The sequence below is a fragment of the Vanacampus margaritifer genome, chromosome 3 (assembly GCF_051991255.1).
Source record: "Vanacampus margaritifer isolate UIUO_Vmar chromosome 3, RoL_Vmar_1.0, whole genome shotgun sequence".
NCBI lineage: Eukaryota > Metazoa > Chordata > Actinopteri > Syngnathiformes > Syngnathidae > Vanacampus > Vanacampus margaritifer.
The window spans coordinates 25,745,877-25,760,375 of record NC_135434.1 but is presented as its reverse complement, the minus strand read 5'-3'; the positions used below and the strand labels follow the sequence as shown (position 1 = coordinate 25,760,375).

General features: G+C 39.2%; 1 long non-coding RNA gene across 1 annotated transcript; it reads left to right on the top strand.

Moving 5' to 3' along the window:
- Window positions 1-6,746: 6,746 nt before the first annotated feature.
- LOC144048867 (uncharacterized) lies at window positions 6,747-14,021 on the top strand. Its single transcript, XR_013293441.1, has 2 exons — window positions 6,747-8,145; window positions 12,700-14,021. It is a non-coding gene; the product is annotated as an uncharacterized LOC144048867 (long non-coding RNA).
- The last annotated feature ends 478 nt before the right edge of the window (window positions 14,022-14,499 follow it).

The following is a 14,499-nucleotide window of genomic DNA, read 5'->3' as shown; positions in this document are numbered from 1 at the left end:
GTTTGGGGCACCCAATTTGAATTTGGTAGGATTTGTTCTGGCATCTGTTGCAGATTGTTTGTTACTGATGTTGGACCTTTTTGGATCGGATCCAGACTGTAGAATGGGCGTGGTTTGTCTTTTCCTTCTAGTACTAACATCTGCATTGGTGTTTCTTGTCCTCTTTTTGTCACGACCATGCTGGAGCCTTCGACCATTAATACAAGGCTCATGGCTTTTATCAAATCTCGTCCGATGAGGTTTTCAGGACAACGAGGCACGTAAACGAAAGTTTGATCTGGGTATTCTGTTCCGTCTTCATCAATAATGGTCAGTGGTTCGGTAAAGTAATGGATGGCTGGTCTACCTCCCACTCCTATGACCATTATTGTGCTTTTTGACAATTTGACACCTGTTGGTAGATCAGTGATCACGGAGGATTGTGCTCCTGAATCCACAATGAATTTCAATGTTGTAGTAAATGGCCCTAAGCCTAGTTTTCTTACTGCTGGGTCAATAGAGGACATCTGGCTAAACAGGACTGTCAGGACAAGCACCTCGACGATCGTTCTGGTGTCATCAGGGTTTTCATCACTTGACCTTTCCTGCTCGCGTCATTCGGTTGGATCCCAGTGGTCAGATTTTGGGGTCTCAATTTTTTGTTTGGAGCGGCAATCTCGGGCAAAGTGGCCGTACTTGCCACAATTGTAGCACACATCCTGTCTGGTGGCTGGTCGGCCTCTTCCTCTTCCGCGTCCACGTCCTCTACCCCGATTGGGTTGGTTTTGGTAGTAAATTGGTCCAGAAGGTGGAGGAGAGGCATGTTGAAAAAATGTGTGCATGGCATTGAAGACTGATGATTGCGCTTTTTGTCTTTTTAGGTCTTCAGCGTGTGAGGCCCAAGCTACGAGATCATTCACCGGGGCAGTTCTCCAGGTGTGGTAATGTTTCTTGATAAAATTGACTGTACCGTCCACTAGTCCATCCAGGAATGTTGCCCGCAGTAATGTTTGGTATGTGCTTTGTGCCTCAGTGCTTTCTTCGATGCCACCATGTAGTTTCAGTACGTCTTGGAGGCGGTCCACATATTTTTGTGCGCTTTCTTCAGGTTCTTGGCGGCATTGGCGGACTTTAGTTAAATCAGGTGGTTTCGTGAACACTGCGATGGCTCTTTCTAAAAGAGTATTTAGGGCGTTGTCTAGTTCTTGGCCTGGTTGGTAGACTTGGCCTCGTTGGTTGGCTGGAGCAAAGGCTCCTTGGAATCTTCCGACTCGATGTCCTGCGGTCAGACGTAGGACGCTTAGTAATTCATTGCCATTGAGGTGATAGGATCCATGTAGTTCTGTAATTGCAGCTGCCCATTTTTCAACGTTGTCTTCAATGGGAGGAACTGATGCGCATGCGGCTACTTTTTCTTCTTCGGTCCATGGCCGATAGAGCAGCAAGGTCTGTGGATGAGCAGGTTGACCAGGATTTGGCATTCCATAAACTGGGTTGGCTACAGCTACCATGGGATATGCTGCCACCTGCTGAATGTCTGGGTATAATTTTGTTGTTGCAGCCAGGACGTCTGCTGTTGGTTTGTTTGATCTTGTACGGCTTCCAATAGGAGGGGAGGCTCCGTCCCCAAAACTCGTGGAGGTGGAATTTGGGGAGGAGGTAGACGGGGTAGGCGGTTCCCGCTGTTGGTTGACGTTTACTTCCTCTTCTGGATCATTTTGCTGTCGCACTTCAGCCGGTGCATTTCCGTTGTCTCTTCGTCTGGCGCCGGTTTCTTCCGTTGGTCTTATCTTCATCTGGTACACTTTTCTTTCTGTCTTTTCCTTTTTTCTTTTTTCACTTTCCAAAATGCTTTCTGTCCTCATTTTACACTGTTTTATCCACACTTCAACAGCCCGTAGTTGTGCTTCCAATTTTTCTACATTCTTTCCCTTTTTAATCTTCTTTGCTCTTTTCTCCACTAAACTTTTCTTAACTTCCTCTTTGTTCCTGACATCTCTCAAAGACGGGTTAAAATCATACTTGGTCACCCAGGATTTCAGATACTTGCACGCATTAGCGTCAAAGCTTGCAACAAACTTAACATTTTGGTGTTGTTCTATTTCTTTTCTCAATGACTGGCCCATTGTTTCTACTCCCGAGCGGGCAGCAGTTACTCCCTTCTAACCTTATCTCATAAACACACATAAAGTACACACCCACACACACACACACACACAAGCACACACACACAAAAACTCACACACAAACACACACACTTAGTCTTTTCTGTGGTGCACCACTTTCTAATTTAAAACCATGATTTGTGTTTTAGGCGATTATTTTTAATCGCAGTCAGTTCTGTTCTGACCTGATAAATCTTAGTTATATTGAACACAGATATTTTGGTAAACAATGAGTGGGGAGGTGTAAATTATTACGTATTTACGGCAACGTTTAATTTCCTCTACCCGGGCACCCGAAAACGACACTTTTTTTTAACAAGTTAAAAACTAGTCAATAAAAGTATTTTGGATCTCATCTAATAAAACCGTGATCCCTTTGATGCCCGGATCATATATACCATGGGTTTTTTTTCTTCTTCTTCACGGGCCAACGCCCAAGCGCTTTTCTTTTACTCCCCACTTTTCTATTTTTCTCTTACTTCTTCAGTATATTTAGTGTTCCTTTTTCAAACTTCTGTGTAAATCGTGATAATTAAACAGCATAATACCTGTTAGTCCTCGGTGCCGGTCTGGTTCGCAGGACCCGGTGTCCGGGCGAACGGCCGTGGCCGGAGCGCTTCACAACGCCAGCATCGTCGGTCCCGTGCGAGCGAGTTTTCTCTAAATGTGGAGAAGTTGTGAGCAAAAAAAGAAACCGGCTCAATCCGAAAACAGTGGAAAAAATAATGTACCTCAATAAAAATCTTTGAGTGTCCCCCATGACCCCCTGTCAGTTACACAAGCACACCCAACCTATGCCATATTTTACCAGCACTTTCTCCTCAATAACAAAATACACACATTCATCAGTCTTTATTTGTCAATAGAACATGCTATTCGGTCTTAGTGTGAGTCCATCAAAGAATTTTCAAAGCAAAGATGCTTTAAATCCACTGCAGCCTTGCAGTTTACCAGTAGAAGTCACTGTAACTGAAGCTTCGAGTAATGAACCTATTTTCAAAACAATTGGCTCAAGTGGTTCAGTGCTTCACAAAAGCTTAATTTGCCCATCACTATACATTTCTGTCACGGTGCGGAGTGGAGGACCCAAATGCAGGGAGGCAGGAGAACCACGGCAGGGAAGCATGTTATACTGAAAATGATTTATTTATCAAAAAACACTAACAGGTGTACTGGGTGAACAAAACCAACAAAGAGCTGAAAAGACCAAAAATCAAAGTAACAACAAAACACCAGTGGTGACAGCAACAATGATCCAACCCAGACAGAGGAGAGACAGGAGCCTATATGCACACACACTAACAACACAACAAGACACACCTGGAGAAAGACACAAGTGGCTGAGGGCACAGATTGGTTGACACGAGGAAGGGCAGGATTACACTCAACAAGACCAAGGAAGACACACAACCAAAAACAGAAACCAAACATGAAAATTTCGTTGAGGGAAATGGATCAACAGCAGAAAATCCAGACCCAATAACCAGCGATTGCAATGTCTGTGCAGGTATGTTTAGCGAGCCATCCTGGTGAATTAAAAATGCAAACAGACCTCTAGTTTACTTACGGAGGCAACTGCAACTTAGTTGTGAGAATTAACATAAATTGGAGTATCAGAGCTATATAATTTACTATTGGATGTTTTAGAAGATAACCTATGACCATAAATGGACAGTTAGAGTAGCTTTATGATACTTTATATTTTTTTCTTGTTCTTCAGTAACATATTGAAGTATCTGTACTCCTATTATAAACATAAAAACTTCATACTCTAGATTATTATACTTTCTTGCAAAATGTCAGGATTTATACAATCAAGTATGCTTTGCTAACAGTAAATCAGGCACCTATGCTGTTAGTTACTCATTACAGTACTGAAGTTATGCAAGTAACTTTTTTTTTTTAACTCTTACTATATACACTTATTTAAATTTTTTGTATAATTTTCCAATGTAACATTACTCTTATTTGAGTATATATATTGGCTACTCTGCACCTCTGCCTTTAACATGCTAGTCTGTCAGTGTCACAAAGATGTGAGCAGTGTCACTGTGTCAGCAAGCCATTTTGTTAAACATAAGTAACTAGGACAAATGTTAGAACGGGTTGTTGTTGTATTAAGTCAGGGGTGCTCAAGTTCGGTCCTCGAGAGCCCCTATCCAGCCTGTTTTCCATGTTTCCCTCCTGCAGCACAGCTGAATCTAATGATCAGCTAATCTGCAAGCTTTGCAGAAGCCTGATAACGATCCTAAACATGAATCAGGTGTGTTAGTGGAGAGAAACATGGAAAATAGACTGGATAGGGGCTCTCGAGGACCGAACTTAAGCACCCCTGTATCAAGTAAACATAATCTCAAAAGTTTGAATATCTTGCTACTAGGTGGAGGAAATTGCCCACAAAAAGATTGCCATGATGAGCATGCAGCCAAGGGATGAGACAGCTGATCTTCAAATCAATGTTGACAAAACCATAGCATCAGCTCTTCTGGACCTTTCATCAAAAAAACATTTCAGATTCATCTTTTTTATTGAATGACACACTCTTCGCTTTGAATACAGTATTAATTTTATTTTTATTTTTTTCTGGAGAAACTTTAACTTAGTTAAAGTAGCTAGGTGACAGTGACACTGCTCACATCTTAGTGATACAGATAGACTAGCATTTCAAAAGCAGAATAGCCAATATTTAAATAAGAGTAATGTTACATTGGAAAATTTAACTCAAGTAGAAATTAAAAGTGCAGAAAAAGTACTTGCACAAATATTTGAGTACTGTGAGTGATGAGTAAACTAAAAGTGTAAGAGCCTTTTTTTTAACTGTTTGCAAAGCATACATTGCGAAAATACTGACATTTATCAAGAAATTGTAATATTTAAAATAAAATGATTAAATACAGAGGATAAAGGGTTGAGGTTAAAATACCTGTAGCGGCTTAAAGATTCACTCGCAGTAAAAACGTTTGGTTTTAATTTTATTATGATAGTAAGAGTACAGATACTTGAATATAATGTTAGTCAAATACAAGTAGCTGAGTACTGTCCACTTTTGGTTATAGGTTTAGGTTATCTTGTAAAACATTCAATAGGGTTCTGTAGCTCTATAGTAATTTTCACATCTAAGCACTAAGCGGCAGTTTATGAGTTTTTTTTTTTTTTAAAGAGTTTTTTTTTTTTTTTTTACAGGTACAAGCTATTGATCGTATGTTTACACTGGTAGGCTTCAAATCTTGAAATAAAAATTGTGACTTCAATGTGTTCAGTTGTGACAATTAACAACATGAGATGAGCTAGCTAGCACCGGATTACAAGCTTTGATTGTACAATAAATCTTACCTTCATACTAAAACTTCTTTCTTTCTGCCCACTTTGAGTGCTCTGCATGTCAACCAACGTTTAAGCTGTTCCACACGGTGTTTGTATATTGAACCATAGTGAAATTGTCACGCCTGGGACGTCCTCTTCTTCCAAAATGACACGTAAACTGGTGTGGCTACTCTGTTTGTTTGGAATTTCGGATTTGTTCATATTAATGACAAAAACGTGGCGTCATTTGAGTTCAACCCACTGTCGTTCGCTCAACCAATGAGGTTGAGCTTTAGCCCGCTCAAATCCTCCAGAGCCCGCCCTCTTCTTCTACGAGCACAAATCACGGTGCTCTACAAGTACGAATCAGTTTTGCACCATTTGTAGCGAGATATTTGGTGCAAAACTCACGTGAATGGACAGCAGCAGAAAAACCACTTGTGACTCCTAGTGGCGACTTCTTTGACTACAAGTTGTCATTTCTACAGGTACAAATCACAACTTTTACAGATAAAAATTTACACTTTTTTGTACAGGTACAAAAAATTTTTACACATACATTTTTTTTTTTTTTTTATAGGTACACAATTTTTTTACAGGTACAAATCACGACTTTTACAGATACAAATTTAGACTTTTTTTCTACAGGTACAAAACATTTTTACAAGTTAGTTTTGCACCATATTTACCTCCATACGTAAACACTAATTACCCACGGTCGCGGTGTGGGACAGACACATGCATCTCCTTCCCCTGCTGCTCCACCCCAGCCAGGTAACTATGTTATGAGATTGTATTGTTTGTCTGTCCTCTATTCCCTACCTAGAGTCATTTTGTTGTGAAGTAGCATTTCTCATACAGCACAAACAATTGAGCATAAATTTGTTGATATTAGCCACCTACTTTAAAATGCTATATGCTAATTCAATAATAGATAACGTGATAACCACCACATAGTAAGACTAATGACGGTGAAAGGAAGCTCTCTGTGATCCGTGTTTTGAAAAGCATTGGACTTTGGATCATTGTAATTTGATTTGTGGGGATTACTTTGACTTTAAAATGTGATTAACTGTTGTTTGTGTCTGGTTTGTATTATACTAGTAGTCACAGGCAAAAACAATCCAATACGTCATCGGTGATCAAAGCATTTGCATTGAGTTGCATTGTGGAAATATCAGAAATGCCCGGATGTTTGGAATTGTCAATTGCCTGTGAAAAATACCCTTTTGCCTTCTTGTAATGACGACAGTCAGTGTTATTCATTCTCATGCCATCGGTCTGTTTGGTTTGAAGACATTTAATATTTTCAATTTGATGTTTTACTGTTTTTGAATTTACTTATAGGCATATCAATGTGATATAATCATGAGTGTTTAAAAAGAATACAGTGGAGTAATGATTTTGTGAACTTTATTTTATCCTCTCACCCTCAAAGCTATTGAAGATAGGAATGTGCATGATGTTATTTAGAGCCTTTTGGCATTAGAGACTAAAAGTCTGGGGTTAGATCCTAATTGCATTTCTCCCCCAGTCAAGAAGGGGAACTGTATGTAAATGTCTGTTTACTAATAACATCACGTCTGCTTGCTAATAACATCAACATTTGGTCACTAGGAGATGACATGTCTGCCCTTTGTTCAATCAAGAGCCAGGAGGAGGAACCTTTTATCTTTTTTGTATAAATGAGTCGATGTTCATACAATTGTCACACACTTGGGATCATATCGTTGGATTCAGATGTGATGTCCTGACTGTGTCTTTAGAGGCCTCTAAATAAATTCTTGCAGGAAAACTTCTTCATCAGATCCTGAATACAATTATTTTGGACACGCAAAGATTACACTTAATATAGTAATTTAATATTCCTTCAAAAATGGTGACTCCGACGTGGACTTATTGAGACGTTTTTCAACAGCTGTGATTGATCCTGAACACCGGATTTCTAAAGCGCAAAAATATTAACAAGGTGAGTGGACATTTTATCCACGTAGAGAAATTCTGGTTGTTTGGGATCAATACAGTTGCATTTCGTCTGTGCTAAGTTGTATTTGGGATCTGTGAACAAGTTAGGGGGGTTGTAGTAATATTTCTTACGGTGGGACGGAAAGTCCTCGATTTTGAAAATTACTACGACATTGAACCATGCATGGGAGTTTTTTCCGCGGTGGAATAGGTTGTGTTTTTATTTCTTCGTATGAATAAGCCGTCAGTATATAAGATACTGGGAGTGCGGAGTGGATTAGCCGCCTGTGTGTTAACAAGGTGTGTGCTGTGTGGAGTTATTGAAACGAGGGACATAATTCCTCGGTGAGTGTCTGTTGTGTTAAATCAGAAGCCGGGAAAATATTAAGTCGCGCATGGAAATGCCCCGTGTTTACGGAAGTGACGTCAAGTCGAAGCGCTTCGCAGTTTAAAACGGCATGTGACATTGGGTACCACGGGGGATTGGCTGTTGGGTTGATTGTAGTTGTGTTATTAGCCGCTAAGTGTTGATCACACTTAAGTGAGTGCTGTTGTGTGTGTGTTGTGCTTTAAGCGGCCTGTGTTGATCACACAAGGCGTCTGCTGTGTTGAACACCCGTATATTAACGGTGTGTGGTGTAATATTAGCCGTCCGTACATTGTTACGTTCGAGAGCTGTGTGGTTTAAGCCGCCCGTGAAGATCCGGATATATTTGTTGAAGTCGCGCAAAAGGTATTTAATATCTGTTTCGTTTTCGTCTTGTTTGTGTTTGTCTGAAAAAAAAAAAAAAAAAAGAAAAATATTTTTTTTGGGGGGATTAATGAGAATACTTTTGATCTGTTATATCGTAGTATAATAAGTGAGACGTCACTGACTTTATAAATATTAAAAACGACTAATTACTACATATTATGGACGAAAAAATTGACCGTAACTAAGGAGGTTTGCATAGACTTCCGGTCGAGAGTCAGAATTGGTCGCTAAGCGAACAGTGAGTTCATGATGCTGGACGCATTTCCACCACGGCGTCAACGTAAGTATGAAACTCTTTTAAATGTATGAATGCGCACTAATTGTGATAGTGGTTGGTTCTCACCGTTGTAAAATGTGGTGTATTTGTGGAATTTGATTGTGTAAACAGCGCCAGACGCTGATTACCTCCGTGAAAAACACTTCTATAAGTTTCTTCGAATGGAAGAAAAATTAGACGGTGCGGGGTCGTGAGCCAAATGTTGGTTTGTTCTAGAATGTTAGCGTTGGATAGCTCTGTGAAAGTTGCGCAGATGGAGGTGTTAAGTGATTTTGAGAATGAGGAAACTGATGCTAAGCTAGCGGCTCTGACAGCGTACGAGTTTTGCGCAGGAGATGAGTTTTTGGTAAGATGCTACTGTGCGAATCTGTTTTTAAGGCTAAGGATGAGTTAGCTGCGGGCAGCCGCATCTGTTAAGAAATTGGAACATAAATTGGATGAAGTGTTGACTGTGAAAGATGACCCGGGGGGAAAATTTGAACCAAGCGAGAGCTCTTGGCTTAGAAATGAATTGTTGAGTGAACGCGTTTGTTTGTTTGTTAAGCTCCATGGTGTGTTGTGGCCACGCGGTTTTTCGTTGGTTGTCTTACAATGTGCGCGACGTGTCTGTGTCGCAGCCGTAACGTTGCGATGGATTGTGCGCGAATAAGTCGACATTTGAGCTATAAGTACGTGGTGAAGTTATTATTAGACGAATAAACGGTGTATTTTACAAATGAGTGCGCACTTCGGAGAGGTTTGTGTTCGTCTGTGGTTCAACAACTGAGACGCCACTGAATTAAGTTGAGGAGTGTGTGTTGTGTGAGTGTTTGTTGAAACTATGAATATGTGAAGCATGTGTGAATTGTGAGTTTAAAGGGGGGATTTGATTTCTTCTTGTTTTTGTGTTTTTTCTCCTCAATGCCTTTATGACAAGGGAGAGGAAACTGAAGTTACAGTAAGTGAAAGAAGGACTGAGTTTGTTGGAAGGCAGGTATTTTGTGTCTCCAAAAATGAGCGAGATAAGATAGGATGTATATGAATGGCGTTTTGTAGGAAGAGGAAAAGAGTAGATTTCAATGGAAAAGAGGTGGAAAAAATTTCCTCTCTCTCCAGTTTCTTTGTCCTCAAAAAAGGGTGAAAAAGAATGGTAGCAGGAAATCTGCATATTTTGAAAGGATGGGGGTCGTGAGCTGCTGTTTTAAGAAGGTGGTGATTTGTACTGTTGTCTGTTAAAATTAAATTAAACTAGATAAAAAAGGACAGGGGGGTGTGATACGTTTAGTCCTCTCTTCCATTGTCTCCATTTGGGAGACTTGTAGTCTGTTGTGTGTGTGAATAGCAGGGGTCTTCTAATCATAAAATCAAATTGGTCCTGTTATGCGGAAGGATATAGAGGTCTAGGTGTTAACTACAGGCCACTATCATATTATTTTTAAAATCAGATCTGTGTTTTTTATAGTTGAATGAGTAATAAAACCAACTTTTAATATAGTTGAATAAGTAATAAAACCAAATTTTAATTGAAATAGACTTTTCATTTTTGATTCTATATTTCCCCTGCATCTCTGATAACTTATTCATAGGTGTGAAAATGATTTAACCTTTGTCTTTATCTGAGTCCCATTCTAGAAGTCTGGAAAGGACTTCCATCCAAGTGGCCAGGGTGACTTACAGATGTCACATGTTTCTTAAATTTGAGGTAACACGTAATGAAGATGTCTATGGTAGACATATGCGTAAATATAGTACTACTACTTGCTATAGTGTAGTGATCAAATTCAAATAAAACCACAAAATGAATAAATTAGGGGTTTGAAAAACAAAATATTTTGGGGGAATTTTTATTTTATTTTGTCTTGGAAATTGAATGACAACAAGCAGTGTTCTCTTGCTATGATCTCATCTCCCTCTGTCTGTTCCGAGTGTATAAATGTTTCAGGCAGGTTCAATCTTTGACTGAAAGGTGTTTCACTTGGGTGACTCAACCGAAAAGTGCTGAAAATGGAATGAACAGCATTCTCCTGCTATGCTTGATGTTCAGAGTGGACGGCGAACTGAACAATGGTCACTTTCGGGGGGGAAGTGACCACACGGACTGCAAAAAGGATGGTACACTGTAAATCCGCTCGTCCTGTGACTGTTCAATGACTCTTATGCATTGTTTGAGCATAATGTCCAGCAACTTTTTGAGCCGACAGGATTATCATCGATTCTGCCATGATGAACTTTTCCTGAGAGCTCCAGTACACAAAGCCCAGTGCCCGCTTTGAACTATGCCCTGCATAAACTGCTATCGACAAGGACAGGAAGGAATATGAACTACAGTTGTGGACTCAAAGTTCTGGAATCATCTGAGTTTGGTGCCTGAGGTCGTATGTTGTATTCTGTTTGTAGACATTTGCACTCTGTACTATGTCAGAAAGGAGATGTGATCTATAGCAACGCAGTTTCGGAAATTGAGAACAGCTTATGTGAATTAGGGTAGTACAAAATTCATTCTAATCCTTAAATACTATATTTTCCGTTGTTCGATGCTTGTTGAATTTGGCCTTCTATTTTTTTCCCCATTTCTCTTTTATAACTTTGGCTTCTCAGAGTGGACTCAGATATGGAACACTTACGCCGAATTTGCTGGTTAAATTTTTAATTTTTGATTTAGGTCGCAGCACTGATTTTTAATTGGGTCATGATCTGCAAAGTTCCCTGCTGTGTTTTTACAAGCCCCCACTACTCTGTAAAAGAGGTGAGGTTAGGTAGCATTTTAAGAATACTTTTTGGTTGGTTTAAAGTAGGGATTTTGTTTTGTTTTTCTGATTATAACTCATTCCTTTTACTAGTTGAGATGGCAGATATTTGGAAGATTTGTGACCTGCAATAGATTAATGGGGTTGTTTAAAAAAAAAAAAATAATAATAATAATAATTCTTCTCTTCCTGACCCTAAAAGTCCTCCGCTGCAGGATCTTAATTTACATCTGCTTAAGTTGGTTGTTTTTCTAATCTACAGGATTCAAATTTACATTACAAACTCTTGCCTCAAAGGCTTTTGTTTTGATGGCTCCTGGCTAGCTCAGCTGGAGATCTTTTTATAGTTCTGGTGTTGGCCAAATTGTCACAATTTGGTTGTTTTTTAATCTACAGGACACAAGGTGTCTGTTTTTCCTCTTTGAAGCAGCAATTTGGAAGCGGCTGCAGTTTTCACATTCAGGTCTGAAATGATCAAAATTGATCTTTATCAGATGGGGGAATGATTGGTCTGTCTGAGTTTGTTGAAAAGGAAGTCTGATGTGAGAATGATTGGTCTGTCTGATGTGAGAATGACTGGTCTGTCTGATGTGAGAATGACTGGTCTGTCGGTGTATCAAAAGGAAGTCTGATGTGAGAATGAAGTTTGGTGTGAGGAATTTACAGGCAAAGAATGGAGCGGAGAATTGGAGGTTTTGACCATGGGAGGAAAAGTAAGTTCTACAAAGATGACAAAAGACGACCCTTATAGCAGAAATACGGTAAGTATGTTCCATCTCAGAAACGATTGAAAAGTATAATTTCTAGAGCCCATGGAATATGCCATTTAGGTGTGGAAGGAACATTGACACACCTGGGTGACATTTTTTCATGAGACAAGTTGTTAAAAATGAACTGCAGTGTTTATTTAAGGTATGAGTATAAATCTCTTCTCAGACTGTTCATGGCCCGGCCGGACATGAATAGTTCTGAGTAAAGATGATGTTGTTTTTAAATGATTTACACTGCTATAATAAGAAACCAGCGTTAAAAATACAGAAATTTGATGTACGACAAAGAGCACATTTATGCTAAAATCTACAACAGTAAATATCATGGTAAAATATTTGATTAATCATTATCTACCATCATAAGGGTTTCCTAGGAAGATTGGATCAGACAAACCCACTTGAAAAAACAAAACTTCATAAGATATAGAAAAGGCATTGAGATTAAAACATATTTGATTTAGTATATTATCTCTGATCTCAAGGACATTAAAGAAAAATAGAAATATTAAACAATTGGCCTCATAAAGTTTCAATGGCAACAAGACTTTCATTATTATGCCATTGAATGTACAAATGTCATTAAACGGATTCTGTTTGAATGCCACAACAAAAATAACTTTTTCCGTGTCCAACAGCATGTTTCAGGACCTACAGAACTTAAACAATTAACATTTGCTAAAAAAACAGGTGCTCTTTTCAAAGTAAAGAATGAAGACTATGTATGTTATGAGTGACTAAATGAAAATGATTTTGCACACAGATTGGTTTGCTGATCATAATGGTGGGGGCCACATCCACCACATGTGAGCCAAGAGGTCCCAGGCTCATCAAATCACATCAATTGAAACCGACTGAGGGGGTTGACTAAGCTGCTGATCTGCGTCCACACCAATTGGAGCCATCTAACGGATCCCACCACACCCGGTTCCAGTGTCTACCTGACAAGCTACCCAAGGACGCGGAGGAAAGAAGATTCATTGGAGTGCCTTTTCCCTGGGCACGGATTGACACAGTTGGAAAAGCTGATCAAGTGTCAATCTGCTGTTTGAAAGGGGGAAATCACTCAAATCCCCTTTTCATCAATTCACAAGGATTGAGTCACACTGGGAATGAAGTCCCGTGACCTTTCCTGCGATCTCTGGCAGTGAGCCAGGGTTCGGAAAGAGGCTGACAAACGCCTCTTTTTAAAAAATTGACCAACTGTCGAACGCACTTTTCATTCAACAAGACCTTCATCAGGAGATGGCTTCGAGGGACGGACACATCTGCTATTGCGTCGTGACACTTAACCACATCACATAGTGTTATGCCTTACATTTATTATGCCCCTTCCACTGATTTTTTTTTAATGAATCAAACTGAATTTTGACTGCTAAGCCCCTCTATCTATTTCTCTCTCTCTCTCTCTCTCTCTCTCTCTCTCTCACCTGCTATTCTTATTTTCTGAACTCCACACACAAACATTGCTTCATTTTGCGACGATCAAGATCCACGCTGGACTTTCTCTCTAGACTATTGTGGGATTAAATGTCCGGTTTTTGAACTTATAGAAGTTCAATGGTAGGACTGAAGACATTTAATATTTTCAATTTGATGTTTTACTGTTTTTGAATTTACTTATAGGCATATCAATGTGATATAATCATGAGTGTTTAAAAAGAATACAGTGGAGTAATGATTTTGTGAACTTTATTTTATCCTCTCACCCTCAAAGCTATTGAAGATAGGAATGTGCATGATGTTATTTAGAGCCTTTTGGCATTGGAGACTAAAAGTCTGGGGTTAGATCCTAATTGCATTTCTCCCCCAGTCAAGAAGGGGAACTGTATGTAAATGTCTGTTTACTAATAACATCACGTCTGCTTGCTAATAACATCAACATTTGGTCACTAGGAGATGACATGTCTGCCCTTTGTTCAATCAAGAGCCAGGAGGAGGAACCTTTTATCTTTTTTGTATAAATGAGTCGATGTTCATACAATTGTCACACACTTGGGATCATATCGTTGGATTCAGATGTGATGTCCTGACTGTGTCTTTAGAGGCCTCTAAATAAATTCTTGCAGGAAAACTTCTTCATCAGATCCTGAATACAATTATTTTGGACACGCAAAGATTACACTTAATATAGTAATTTAATATTCCTTCAGGTTACAATTGGTCTATTTATTTAGTAATTGTAGCATAATGCCTAGAAAGGAGAGGCTGAAAAGGGGAAAAGAAAAGGAGCTACAGCAAGCAGTCACGGAAAGCATCTCTCTGCTCTCTTAGATGAAATCAAAGACGCATGATGATGAAAGGTGAGAGTCATGTTAACTAGAGTTTAGCACCTTTTAAAGATCCCATTTTAATATTGATTTGCTCCTTAAGGTTAATTGTATTAAAAAATATTATTCAAGTGGTTTGTACTAATTCAGCAGGCATGAAGCTATTATTAAATTATTTAGTACAAACCATAAGTGTAAGTTACTTCTAAGTGTTGCAGTCATGTTGTTATCAAAACTAGCTGTGTATTATTAATTATTATTATGTGTGACTAATGTGTATTTAAAAACTTCTA